This window comes from Lagenorhynchus albirostris, chromosome 14 (assembly GCF_949774975.1).
Source record: "Lagenorhynchus albirostris chromosome 14, mLagAlb1.1, whole genome shotgun sequence".
NCBI classification, from domain to species: domain Eukaryota; kingdom Metazoa; phylum Chordata; class Mammalia; order Artiodactyla; family Delphinidae; genus Lagenorhynchus; species Lagenorhynchus albirostris.
This window is the reverse complement of record NC_083108.1, coordinates 10,186,771-10,201,019: the sequence shown is the minus strand read 5'-3', so window position 1 is coordinate 10,201,019 and position 14,249 is coordinate 10,186,771. Positions and strand designations below refer to the sequence as shown.

The window sequence follows — 14,249 nt, the reverse complement described above, 5'->3', positions numbered from 1 at the left end:
TATTGTGTTGCTCATAGTTGCTTGTTTCCTCTTTAGTTCTTCTAGGTCCTTGTTAAATGTTTCTTGCATTTTGTCTATTCTATTTCCAAGATTTTGGATCATCTTTACTATCATTCTTCTGAATTCTTTGTGGCTCTCAGGCTGTAGAGCGCAGGCTCAGTAGTTGTGGCGCAAGGGCTTAGTTGCTCTGCAGCATGTAGGATCTTCCCAGACCAGGCCTTGAGCCTGTGTTCCCTGCTTTGGCAGGTGGATTCTTAACCACTGCACAAGCAGGGAAGTCCCAACCTCATTTATTTTTGCTAAATTTTAATTGCTTGTCTTTTTCTAACTGATTTTTAAGCATTATTTACAGAAGCTAAAAAAAATTTAAAAATTGCTGGTTAGGCACATACATTTAAAATTTCTTCCAATTTAGGGATGTTTTTCACTTTCTTTATGGTGCTTTTTCTCATGCAGAAAATTTTTGAATTTTTACAAGAGTCGAAATTGTCAGGTTTTTCCTTATCAGTTGCCATTTCTATGTTATTTTAAAGAAATCCTTTCCTACTCAAACATTTTAAACATTTTCTACTCTATGTTTCTGAAAAAATTTCCTGTTTTGTGTCTCACACTTAGTACTTTTCATTAATTCACATGGAAATTTTTATTTTTGTTTTATTTGAGTTAAGGAATCAGCTTTAACTTTGATCATATAAATGGTAATTCTCAGAACATTATTTTTGTTTACCCATAATTGCCTAATAAATTTATAATGTCACATTTGTTATGGACTAAGTTAAAGGCTCTCTTTTCTTTGTAGACTAATGACACTTTTAAATATTATATTTATATGTATTACTATATTGTATCTATCTAGATCTACTGGTACTAATATTTTTTTTTCTTCAAATGGTTCTTTAGCATTTTGTATACACTTTAAAATTAGCTTCTAAAGTTATATGAAAAAATCTGAATATGTGGTTGAAATTTTCTTGATTTTATAGATTCATTAAGGAAAAGTTTGTCTCTATCTTTAATATTTTCTCCATTTTTAAGCATCTCATCATTTATTCAGGTTTTAAAAAAATATTTCAATACGGTTTTTCTTTTATAATTTTCCATTAAGACTTTGACCATTTATATGATAGTCATTCCTTAATACTTTAGAGTTTCTTTTGCCATTTAGGTTACACCAATTTAACAATTAACCTTTTTGGCCTGATGATAATATTTTTCTTCTTTTGAATCTAGCATATTTTTTGAACTCTCCTATTAGTTTTAATTGTTCTTTTATTCTGTATGAGTAATAGTAATTCTATTTCTTCCTTTCTAACCACACTTCCTCTGAGCACTAACCCAACTCCTAAATCATAACCTCCTAATGATTACCTTACTGATGGATTCAATTCAGCTTATTTGGTTCAAACAGAATGAGTAGAATTATTATGAATGGACACTTGTATGTTCAGTCCTATAGATTTCCACTTCCAATTTCAATCCCAGAGCCTGTAACCACATGCTTAAGTTGAGTGCAGGAGAGGAAAATTTAAAAAATTAGGGCCACACAGGATGTAGTGGGCAGCAAAGGCTCACCTATTTCAACAATGCCAAATAACAAATAATTTAAAAGTATGTAACATGGATGCATACACACAGACACAAAATTATCACTTTTTTCCCTGTGTTCACATGGGAAAGCTGTTAGTGTTTAAACATTAAGTGGTTATATATTGTCGAGTTTGTTGTATATATCTTAGTAGGCTAAATAAGTTACTTTCCATTTCTACTTTTCAAATAAATTTTGTTATGAATATGCATCTTTTTAAAATTGAGATTATGAATTGAGATTAACACATGGTTTCTTTCTTTTAGTCTGATCTGATAATTCACAGAATAAATAGATTCAGTAACATTGAGGCACTCTTGTATCGCTAATATATACAAACAACTTTGTATATATATGTGTATATTTACAATATATATAGAAAGCAATATGTAATGTAACTTTGTATTGTATAAAATATTATACATGACAATATGATGTAGTGTAGCTAGTATAAATATTTTATATAGAATATACATTAAAAGGTGGATAGGATATATAGCATATGATATTTTCCAGGTAATATCATATGCAAAATTATTCTGTTTCTTCTCTAGACAGTTCTGGTTTGGTATTGGAATATCTTATCTATATAAATTGAGGAACTCTTATGATTTGGATGACTATCTTAGGTTGTTTGAGAGTGGACTTGTTAATTGGTCCCAAGTAGACACTCTCTTTACAATTCATTGGATTTAATTGATTTTTCATTTTTATGACTAGAACTAATCAAAGTTGCATTACGCACACACACACACACAAATTGTATCTAAACAAATAGAACGTTGTGTTTATTGCCAGGCTCCAGCTGTGTGTGTGTGTGTGTGTGTGTGTGTGTGTGTGTCTGCAGGTGTGTATGGAATTTATACAGGGTGAAAACTAAAGTGTAATTCATGCAGATAAACCACTGAAATATTGATTAGAAAATATAACATATATTCCAGGGTTCCTTTATTATCTAATCCTAATGAATTCACAGCTTTCAGATAGTATATAACTAACAAAGAGTGATTTTCAATGCTAAGAAAAACTAAAAGACAAATTTAGAAAAGTAAAAATTTTAAACAACAATTGATGAATAAGGTACACTTTTGAAGATTTCATGAACCAGGAAATAAATCATAGCAGTTTTACAAAACCATCAGCTAACATATATTTTGAGTCAAAAATTCCACAATCTTAGAATGACGCAAAGTTATTGTTTTAGGCATTTTTCACCTAAAACATTGTTTTGCATGATTATAAAACATTATCAGTTAATTATTTTCATCACATAAATAATATCTGTTGAATTGAACATATATGTCACTATAAAGACAAGACAAAGGAAAAAAATATTTTTCTTCTTACGAACAATATATTCTACTCTCCGAAGAATTTGTTACAGTTATTTATTTTGTCCTCAATTTCCATTATAAAGATATTATTTTGGTTTTCACTTGTTGAAAATCTTTTTAGCCACTTCTTATTATAGTATTGTAAATAAAGACACAGTTGTACTCTATTTGACAATTTTTGCTGATGTTGTATTAGTAGTTCAATAAAGCCTAGTCAAATATATCCAAAAAATGTTCCTTTCTCCAATTATCAATTGTTTTCAGTACATCTTTACAACTACAATATCTATAAATTTATTCTACCATCAAAAGCAATACTTCGTAAGCACCACTTCTAAATGGTGTGGAAAATATGATTCTGTTATTGAAAAAGGCATAATATAAACATGATTCTTTTAAAGGCCCAAATCATAGTGAATGAAAAAAAGAGTTTAAAGTCATATACCCTGTATTTTGCTTGGGTGAGTGTGTCTGTGTGTGTCTGTGTGTGTATAGGATCAATGCAAAATTTTGAAATTCATAAAATAGTATCACAGAATCATATAGTATCAGATTCAGAGGAACCAGGTGAAATATTAAAAGCATTTCAGCAAAAACACTTTTTTGACAATAGTAGTAGTAATGATTAGTTTAAACTCTGAACACATGACAATACTGTTATTATTTTATGTTGGAGCTGATTACATTTTTTCTACTTTAAAATTTTTACTATGCATGAAGAGAATCCCTTGATCCTTAAATGTATAAAGTAAACAGTAACTTGGTTAGTTCCATCCCTCTATTTGTGGGAAATGATTTACACATCTTATTCTACTCTGGATAAAATGTAGATTTTCCACTCCATAGCTTCTGATTCACCAGTTAGGTATTTTTAACAAGCACTATAGGTGATTCTAAGGCAAATAGTCTGAGGACACTACCATCATCATTATCATTATCATCATCACCATCATCATCATCATCATCATCTTGTCTAACAAGTATTGAGGACTTACTCCATGATTATAACTATACAAAGAGTATGCCATTCTTTAATTAATTTGTCTTACAACAATTCTATGGTATATTTTCTTTTAATGTTGCTATTTTATAAATGCAGACAATGAACATATGTAGGTTAACTAGCTTTGCTTAGCCATGTAATAATTGGTGGGATTGGAGTTAAATCCAGAGAGCTTGTTTCTTTCTGAGTGGGTACATTTAACCAATGTGGTTGCAGGGTTCTGGAATATGGATGCTATTTTGGAAATGAAATATGTGTGCAGATATTGGCCAAGGTTTATTTTTAGAGCAGTGGTTTCTGAACTTTCATATTTTATACTCCTATCAGAAAAAAATTGCTGAAGGTGGACTCCAATATTTGTTGTATATTTATATACTAATCATTTACTTCTACAACTTTTACCACTATATAAATATCTTATAAATCACACTGAAAATTGAAATGCAAAAGAATGAGATAAAACATCAATACAAATAAAATTTCTTATATTTTCCCACAGCTCAGTTGACGGTCTTGTGTATGCCCTATGTTACATAAACACCTATTTGGAGACTGTTCTGCAAGGTAGAGGAGCACCAAATGGCCATGTTGGATGTTCCAAATCCACATCCCCCACTTTATCCTGCTTCCCTTCTCTTCAAGAGAATAGTCTGCTCTGGTTCTCAGACTGACTTTTACCGTAAAGCCCTGATCATGTAGTAGTAACTTTCTGGTTGCCAAATTATATCAAGAATGGATGGTTATTATAAATAATAAAGGTTGAGAATACATAATAGTAGATAAAGGTATGACATGAAGTAAAGAATTAAATCAAATAAACCATATAATATCCATCTGGTTCTTTTTCTTAATTATATTACTTATTTAAGTCTTCATTTAATATTAAATTAATGCTAACTATTAAGGAAAATCTGTATAAAATGTAAAGATTTGTACATATATAGACACAAGAGTTGCATGGTACTAATCAGGGTGCTTAAACACTCTCAGATTGAGTTTCTCCAATTGTAAAATGAGATAACATACCTGACTTCTATGTATGTTGTGATGTCATTTAAAAAGAACTGGAACTGCACCTGGAACATATTAAATGTGCACTAAAATTAGTTATTATTATGCCATAAACATGACATTTATTTAAATGTTTATAATCACAGATTTCTTCGTAACCCTCTAATTAATCCATCCTTAGGGTGCATAAGAGAATCACTAGTAAGTCCCCATTACCACAGGAATAAAAAATCAAAGGAGTAACTGTCAACATTAATGTTGTTTAAATCATAGAGGAAAGAACTCCTTTCAAGACAGGGCAACAAAAAATAGGAAATATTTGCTGCAGACTGTATACAAATGATTTCAGGTTTATACACCCAAAGCTAACGTATGCAGTTTCTATTATGTGAAAAGTCAGGTTTTGAAGTAGAAACTTACTATAAATAGTGACAAGACCTAACACACTTTAGAGATAGAATCAGAAGGCTAAAACCATCACCTTATAGTGCCATTGTCACATCTAAATATAGATTTAGAAAAGTTGATTCCATGAACTCGTAAACTGAAATCTATCTACTTGCCTATCAACTTTCTTTAATAAAGAAACATATATCCTCAAGTACAAAGCTGTAATGATAGTTGGGGATATCTAAATCAATCACCTGAGTCATTGCCCAAAAAATCTAGTGAAATCTAATTTCATGACTAGTTTTTTAAAAGGTGGAGGGTGGTTAAAAGATAAATTTGAGAAAATCTCTTAGGAAGTAGAATAACAAGGCATAGATCTAGAAACTTGGATAGAAAAGATCAGGAAATTAGAGGGTTAATTCAAAAGGCACAGCATCCACAAGTAAATCTCAAAGAAAATGGAGGGGAAATACTATTACAGGATAAATGTCCATTTACTGTCTTCATGGTCTCTCATTCAGTCTACAGAAAAATGCAGTCTGTTTTTTTCCGCCAATCCTACTGTACAATGCAACCAATCCATTGAGGTCAAAAGGGATCCCCTTTATTTCTTTCTATAAATTTAATAAATACTTTTATTTATTTATTTTTAATTAACTTCACAGTGGCATGGTACATTGTTGCCTGCACCATAACCACACATCCTTTTCAAAAATCTCCCGTTTTTGGTTTGCAAAACTCCATACACGTTTGTGGTTCTCTTTTGTCTGAGGAATCTCTATTTCATTTTACTGTCCTATTTCTTAAATTATGGAGTTGCATTCTTAAGGAATTTTTTGTTCATTCGATTCATGTTTATCTCCTGGTTTTACAGCTTCAATTAATATTTATGTCCTGAAGCATCACAAAGCAATCTCAATAGTCCATATATATCACTTTCCTGATCTACAAACCTATTTTCCAAGAGGCATTTCAATGTCCATGTCTCACACAGAAGTAATTATCTTTTATCCCCCATTCCACATCATCACTATGTTGTTTCTTTCACTGAATGAAACCAGGTTCCACTCAGAAACTCTCAGTTGAATAAAAATTCCCCTTTAATATTTTCCTCACTTTACCTCTCATATATATTCAGGCTTCATCTATGGTCAATTCTACCTCTTAAGTCTTTCAAAGATATGCACTAATCTCCTACAACCTCTAAATTCCTAAACCACAATTTCTTGTTATTAGTTGCTTCTCATACCAGCAAAATAAATTGGAATGATATTTTGAAATTAGAAAATATCTTTCAGGAGTGTTAAAGATTTCAGACCATTTAATCTACTAAACTCAGGTCTGAAACTCTATCCTACAGAAAGAAACTGACATTTAGAAAATTCTGGTGCAATGCATTTGTTTATTGTGTGAAGAATTTGGAAACTTAATTGTTGAAGCTAGTTGAGTAATTTTTGACATCTACACTCAGTCAAATGTTTAAAGAGGTTGGACAGAATTATGACAATGACAGTGCATAGTTTTGTAGTAGAAAAACTATATGCTATCAGGAAAGTAGAGTTTGATAGTGAGTTGTATTTAATTAGAAAAATCAGTATTAACAAATGAGCATGAAAAATAGATATCTTTCCTAAAGTGCCACTAAAAGAGACCATTACAATATCAGCAAAAATTTACCTATTACCAGCATTAATATGCACCCTAAGTGTCCAGATTTTGTTTCTTATACCATTCATTAATTAAAAACAAAAACTGGTGCATCTTGATGAATAGCTCAAGAGAAGTTTTACAAGTGATTCTCAACAGTTAGAAAAGAGTGGATTGAAGAGTGACTAAAGGTCAAGAATTGAGTCCCAAGAGTAGATGTGTCTCTCAGAGTAGTTGCAAATAGATGGAAAACAGAGATATGTCTCTGCCCTAGGGGGCTTAGAGTTAATGAAGAATTTTTTAAGATAGAAATTACAGTGTTTGAGACCCCATTTGTAGGACAATTAAATGAGCAATAATAAGCAAAGATGCTGCAAAGAAAAAAATAAACCAAGCACCAAAGTAACCACTCAATAAATTCTGTTTATTATTAAGAATGATAATATATAAGTAAATAATAATAATGAATTACCACTGTTTATGCTTCGCTATGACTTTAGAGTTAAACAATAAATTCAGGAACTTCAAATAATCTCTCAGAATATTCCATGTGTTAAGATAACACTTACTCAAATCAACTTCAAAACTGAAATAAAAAAGTTTATAAAGAGTTTACTATTACGATATTTACTCACAAAAAGTTGGATTAAAATTATTAGAAATTCTGGGTCCTAATATGGAATGTACATTTCAAAGGACATGTTTTTAAAGGAAGTGAGAATATATCTCTATTTTAGTACAAAATATTTTTAAACAAACACTCCTTCGAGATAAGTAATAGATGTTTTAAAATATATAAAACAGTAAATGTACCTCCAAGAGATGGGATGGGTTAAAAATACATAGACTTAAGGAAGGAAAATCATCATGAATATAGTTCATTTGAGACGTAGAATTGATTTAAAAAGTAAAATAGGATATCTTACTTAAATTTTTTATTCCTTTGTAATTGATACCAGGGAAGATAAAGATGCTTTTTTTTAGTGCTTAATGTAGAAGCATTCAGTATAACTTTTTTTTTACGATTTTTTTATGTGGACGATTTTTAAAGTCTTTATTGAATTTGTTACAATATTGCTTCTGTTTTGGTTTCTTGGCTGCAAGACATGTGGGATCTTAGCTCCCCAGCCAGGGATTGAACCCACAACCCCTGCATTGGAAGGCAAAGTCTTAACCACTGGACTGCCAGGGAATTCCCTCATTCAGTATAATATTAATGTAGAAGCTGAATGACTGAATTATTGAGGGAATAAGTGTCTCTGTTTTTCGTAAAAATTTAAGTTATGGGCACTATGAGACACTCCAACCTGTCAACGGGTAGGGAGAGTTCATATATTCTGTGGAAAGGGATGATGTTCTTACATGAAATAATTCCTTACCTAATTTTTTAAAAACTTTGGCAACCCTTATAATTGTTTTGTAATATGTAGAAAGGAGCTAATTAATATCTTACTAAGATTTGTAATATTTAACTCATATACATATAGCCTTAAACATGTATTGCTTGTCCTTTTTTCCCTACAAAACAAAAGCTTAGTGGTATCATTATAATACAATGTCACATACCTCATGAAAATTATTCTTATGAGTTAAGAACTGTGTGTTTTAGACGTTGGTTTAAAAAAATCCTATGTATATATGGAATATACATATATGCACACGTGTATACACACACAATGACAGCACTGTTTCACACCTTTAAAATAATTTAAATTTGCAGCAACATGGATGGACTTGGAGGACATTATGCTAAGTGAAATAAGTCAGGCAGAGAAAGACAATTACTCTATGATATCATTTATATGTGAAATCTAAAAATTATACACAACTAGTGAAATTAACAAAAAAGAAGCAGACTCACAGATATAGAGAACAAACTAGTAGTTACCACTGGGGAGAGGGAAGGGGGGAGGGAAAATATAGGGGCAGGAGATTAAATGGTACAAACTATTAGGCATAAAATAAGCTCTAAGGATATATTGTACAAAATGGGGAATATAGCCAATATTTTATAATAACTATAAATGGAGTATAACCTTTAAAAGTTGTGAATCGCTATATTGTACACCTGTAACTTATGTAATATTGCACAGAAACTATACTTTAATTTAAAAAGCCAGTTTAAATTTCATATAAGTGACTTTATTAAATCTGCACTCTAACATGGCACAGTATTTTAACAAATAATTTGTGTGGGCTTAAAATTATTAAATGAGTATATATGTAAATTTGAAATTTGACCATAGCTAAATATATATGTGTATGCATGTATAGAAACACATATGCTTATTTATTATTAACCAATAAATTTGGAGTCAAATTTTGATATGCCTGTAGAATTGGCATAGTTAGTAGACATTGGTTAAGGACAGAAAATGACCAAAGAGCAACCAATGTTTTAAAAAGCCCCAAGATAAAAGTCCAAATTAGAAGAAGGGGACTTACATCCAATTAAAAAATTACAGCGTGGCCCTTTTATTTTTCATCTAACACTTTGGGGAAAGAGTTATATTTTGCTTCACTAATTCAAGAGCAACTCCAAGAACTGTCAAGAAGTATTTGCTTAATGACAAAAAATACCATTAAAATTTCAAACAGAAGATTCATCCCTATCTTTTTCTTTTCTATCTTTTTTAGTGTTCTAGTTATAGTTTATATCTATGTCTGAATTTGGTGGTATTATCTCTTTATCAAAGGAGGTCATACAAATACCATATGATATCACTTACATGTGGCATCTAAAATATGACACAAATGAACTTATCTACAAAACAGAAACAGACTCAAAGATACAGAGAGCAGACTTGTTGCCAAGGGGGAGGATTGGTCCGGGAGGGATGGTTTGGCAATTTGGGATTAGCAGATGCAAACTATTATATAGAGAATAGCTAAACAACAAGGTCCTACTGTATAGCACAGAGAACTATATTCAATATCCTGTGATAAACCATAAAGGAAAATAATATGAAAAAGAGTGAATCACTTTGCTGTACAGTACTTCAATAAAAAAATTTTTTTTATAAAAGGAGGTCATAGATACTCCACTTGAGATTTTTAAAAATAAAATAGATGGCAAACTCTCGAAAACAATTTAGCTTTAATCCAACTTAAAGGCAGAAAAATGGTGGCATTTTCCGTTCCCATGGTTTATGCATAATTTTCTCATTTCCACAGGAACATTTCTAAATTTTGCACTTAGAGAAAATTACCTAGGTTATTTTTAGCCATAACTAATGTGTCAAAATTACTCCCACTTTAATATATTGCCCTGCTAATTTACAAAATTCATTTATCATGTAAGTTCTTAGAAGGAAGGAACAGATAAAATGTAAATGTACTGATCTTGTATGTTGATAAGTCACTGTTCTATAATAACATCTCAAACTTGACTTCATATGCCAAAGCAGAGTCCCTGAAAAATTATGTTTTGCTTTAAGACATTTTTTGATGATTCTGAATGTCTTTTATTGAGTACTAATTAATGTGACAAATTTCTGACAAAAACATTTCTACTTTACTAATTCTAGAGGCGTTTTTAATGTGAGACAAGAGTTGTCTTACTGAATCACATCAGAATATTCAAGAGGACATGCAACATTTCAAAAAGAAATTGATTTGCTATAAGTTGTGAAAAGGTGGGTTTTAGAGCATTTTAGCTGAATTCTTTTAATTGAGTGGTGGCAACAAAACTCTCTAGTGGTATAGGTCTTTAAAAAAAGGGTCAAACATGTTTCTTGTCACTATGGAAAAAGTAACTCATTCATTTGTCAAATTTGCGAGCTGTCACCAGCACGGCAAGAAAGAAAGGATTCATATGCTTTATTAAGTTCCATATTTGTTTATGTTTCATCCTTCATCTGTTATGCCAAAGCAAAGATACAGGCATTCGAAGATCATGGTTATTAAAGAAAGTCATCATGACAACAAATTATAAAAGTTCCATTTTCCCATGTTCATCAGCATGGTTCTCAAATATTAGGTCAGTAGCAATAAATCCCAATCTAAATAAAGATATATGAAAAGCTCAATATGTTCTTTTAAACTGTGTAATACATTTATTCCTATTGCATTAGTATTCAATAACATGTTAAATACTATACTATAAGACTTTAAATATAACATACTATTTAAAGGGTACATGTTAAGAGCATGACTGGCAAAAAATTTACTACCAATTTATATTTAGCTACTGATTATTATTTATCAAATTATATGTACTACATTATGACAAATTTCTGAAAGATGGGTCAGGTTTCTTAAGAATGCATGGGAGGAATTTGTGCACATCATTTTAAAACATCTTCAACTTATGATAATTTAATTGAATTATTTTTTAAAATTTCCTGGAGATAAGTACCTTAGAAATATTTCAAAGGGGGAAACAAAATAAAACAAAAAATATACTTACGTAATATATGCTTTAAGACTTCTACAAATTGTGTGAAAGTGTGTGTGTGGGTTTAAGCATAAAAGGGCACAAGTAAAGAAAATACTAAAATTGAAACCATAGTACTTCCCTGGAGGTCCAGTAGTTAAGACTCTGTGCTTCCACTGCAGGGGATATGGGTTCAGTCCCTGGTGGGGGAACTAAGATCCCACAGGCCATGCAGTGCAGCCAAAAAAAAAAAAAAAAAAATTGAAAACGTAGAAGGAAGATATAATTTACAGAATAATCTGATTCATTTCAGTCATTGTTAAACACTTTGGTAAAGTAGAAAACACATATAAAAAATAAGAGGTCAAATGATTTCTAGATTTCACAAACTGGCTATTTTAAAAGATTAAATAATTCTAGACTTCTAATTTTGTAATGTTTATTCCTTTTGGGAAATATTTTTACTGGTTACAAAATTTGGTAAACAGAAATGTTCAGATTATATTGAAATTTAAATATTTTCACATTAAAAATTTTAAGTATATATATTTGCATGCTAGTGATATTTAGACATTTAAAGTATTTAGAATTTGAAATAAACAATATTATATAAATGTATATTATTTTATTACATTACTTCATATTGCAAATACATCCAAAATATAAATATATATTAATACATAAATTTTTATATATTATATATTATAATTATATAAAGTTGCAAATATTTTAAATAAATAATGTTTTCTCTCTGGGTATATTAATTAAAAAATAAACTTATAGAGCTAAACTATAAATTTATATAATCTAAAGAAAAGTTTGCCATTCTATTTATGCATCTTTGTTGTTAATCTCTTCAGGTGTTATTTCATATGCTAGTTACTGATTTACTAAACCCCTTTGGCAAATTTACATTGAAATATTTTATTAAAATTAGTAACCCGATTAAAATTATTTGTAATGAACTAGAATTGAAACAATAATAAATGCCTTTCACAGTTTGCATTGCTTAATTTATAGTTTTGTGTAATTTCATATTTGATGAATTAGCCTTCTTATTTCATGTAATAGATATAATAGATTACAAATTAATATGTGTACATGTAATAGATATAATAGATCACAAATTAATATGTGTTTGTATTCATAATATGCTCAATAGTTTAATTTTTTTAGTAGTATTTTTGTAACATTCTTAATTACTTAAGCTTTTTCACTCTAAGAAATTTTGAAAGTCAATAGAAAGTTTGATAGCCAAAAAAACCTGGCAAAGAGGAAGAAAATAAAATAATTATGTCAACTTTAATAATAGATTGTCCTTCAAAGAAACATATAGTTTTATTGACATATGTGAAAAGCTCCATACAGAATATCATTTACTAAGAAATAAATAATTTATTATTTTAAAAATATTTACTCTATAAATAAATATTTTTCTCATATCTTTAAGGTTGATAACTTTACTGCTCACAGCATCTGATAGTAGAGAGGAAAATACAAAAAAAACTTAAGAAACAAAAATCCTGGAGAAAGAAAAAAAAGCAGTAATGCTACATTCCTCCCAAGAAACTTGTTTTAAATTTTCTAGATATAAGCAACTTTTATTTTCCTCAATCTGAACTGTAGAGATGGCAAACTGATTTTTGTTTTAGAGAATGTTCAATGCACATGTCAAGTTTTAAAATTTTTAGAAAATTTTCCTTATGAAGTGCAAATTAGGAGAGTTTTTCAAGTACTTTTTGGCCCTATTTTCATTGAGTTAATTTATATAATCAATACATGCCTGATTATCACATTCTTACCTGTGTATCTTCAAGTTCAATAAGCTCTGCAGAAACAAATTCAAAATTCACATGAAACACATGAGGAATAGTAGGAGAGTTTGTCCCGATTTTGTTTCACAGGCTTCTCATCAAACCTTATATGTGCCGCATTGCTCTGAGTTACAGACGCTTGTGCTTTTAGTACCAAGACCTTCAGTATGTCAGTGCTTACTGAATGCTATTTTGGGTTCTCTGAGTAGAGCCATGAACACTGAGCCTTTGTGCAAAATATCATAAGGGCATTCTGATGTCCGTTCATAGTCTGGGATTAATATGCAGACAGCTCCAGCAAGTAGCATGAGCTGATTTTTTTCACCCTTTTTTGCTAACAACAACCAAAAAGAAAATAAAGTACTTATTGGCTTGAGGTGATAAGGAGGGAATTCAACTTATGTAAGAGAATTCTGCAAATGGAAAGGACATGCCCTCTACTTGGGGATTAGCTGATGAAACAAATGATCAATTTAAACCGGGCACAGAAGTTACTACAAAGAGAAAAGCTTTTTAACTGTGAGTCTATGCCTTCTGGCTGCTCCTTAATTCAGTCTTTCTATTCAGGAATAAAGTAAAATACAGAAAGAGAGGGCAATGTCTAAATTATAATCCTCTTCTTTTCCTTGGTTTATGCATTACCTAAATATAGTTATTGTATTAAATTTATAATTAGAATTTGTTATAGTTATTTATTATGAAATATATAATATTATACTCCATACTGTTTACTCAAGTTGTTTTTAGTTAAAAGTCATCTTTTAACCAAATCAGAGAGAGGTTAAAAAAATGTGAACAGTGTCTAATACTATGATTGATGTATATAAAATTTAATATTTTTATGGTTTACATATGCAATTATTGTGAGGAGACAGCTTCAAATTTCAGAAATATACTTGAGTCCTACAATATCGGGAGTATATACATGTTCATTGTATTTTTTATCATAACAGTGGAAGGAAAGTAGGAAAAAGATTACAACCAACGTTAGTGAGAACTAAATAGATTACGTGACGTCTGATTCATGCTTACTCCGTTTTTCAATTCATAAAAACCAAATTTCATTTGTTACCATTTGCTAAATAAATAG

The 14,249-nt window shown here is 30.2% G+C and overlaps 1 protein-coding gene across 5 annotated transcripts in view; it reads right to left on the bottom strand.

Moving 5' to 3' along the window:
• CDH19 (cadherin 19) overlaps positions 1-13,278 on the bottom strand; it is an 81,548-nt gene extending 68,270 nt beyond the window's left edge. For all 5 annotated transcript variants that reach the window (XM_060170684.1, XM_060170685.1, XM_060170686.1 and 2 more), the window contains exons 1-2: positions 13,148-13,278; positions 4,949-4,998 (exon numbers count right to left, since the gene is read on the bottom strand). The gene's annotated coding sequence lies outside the window, so the exon portion shown is untranslated. The remainder of the gene's footprint in view (positions 1-4,948; positions 4,999-13,147) is intronic.
• Positions 13,279-14,249: the final 971 nt, after the last annotated feature.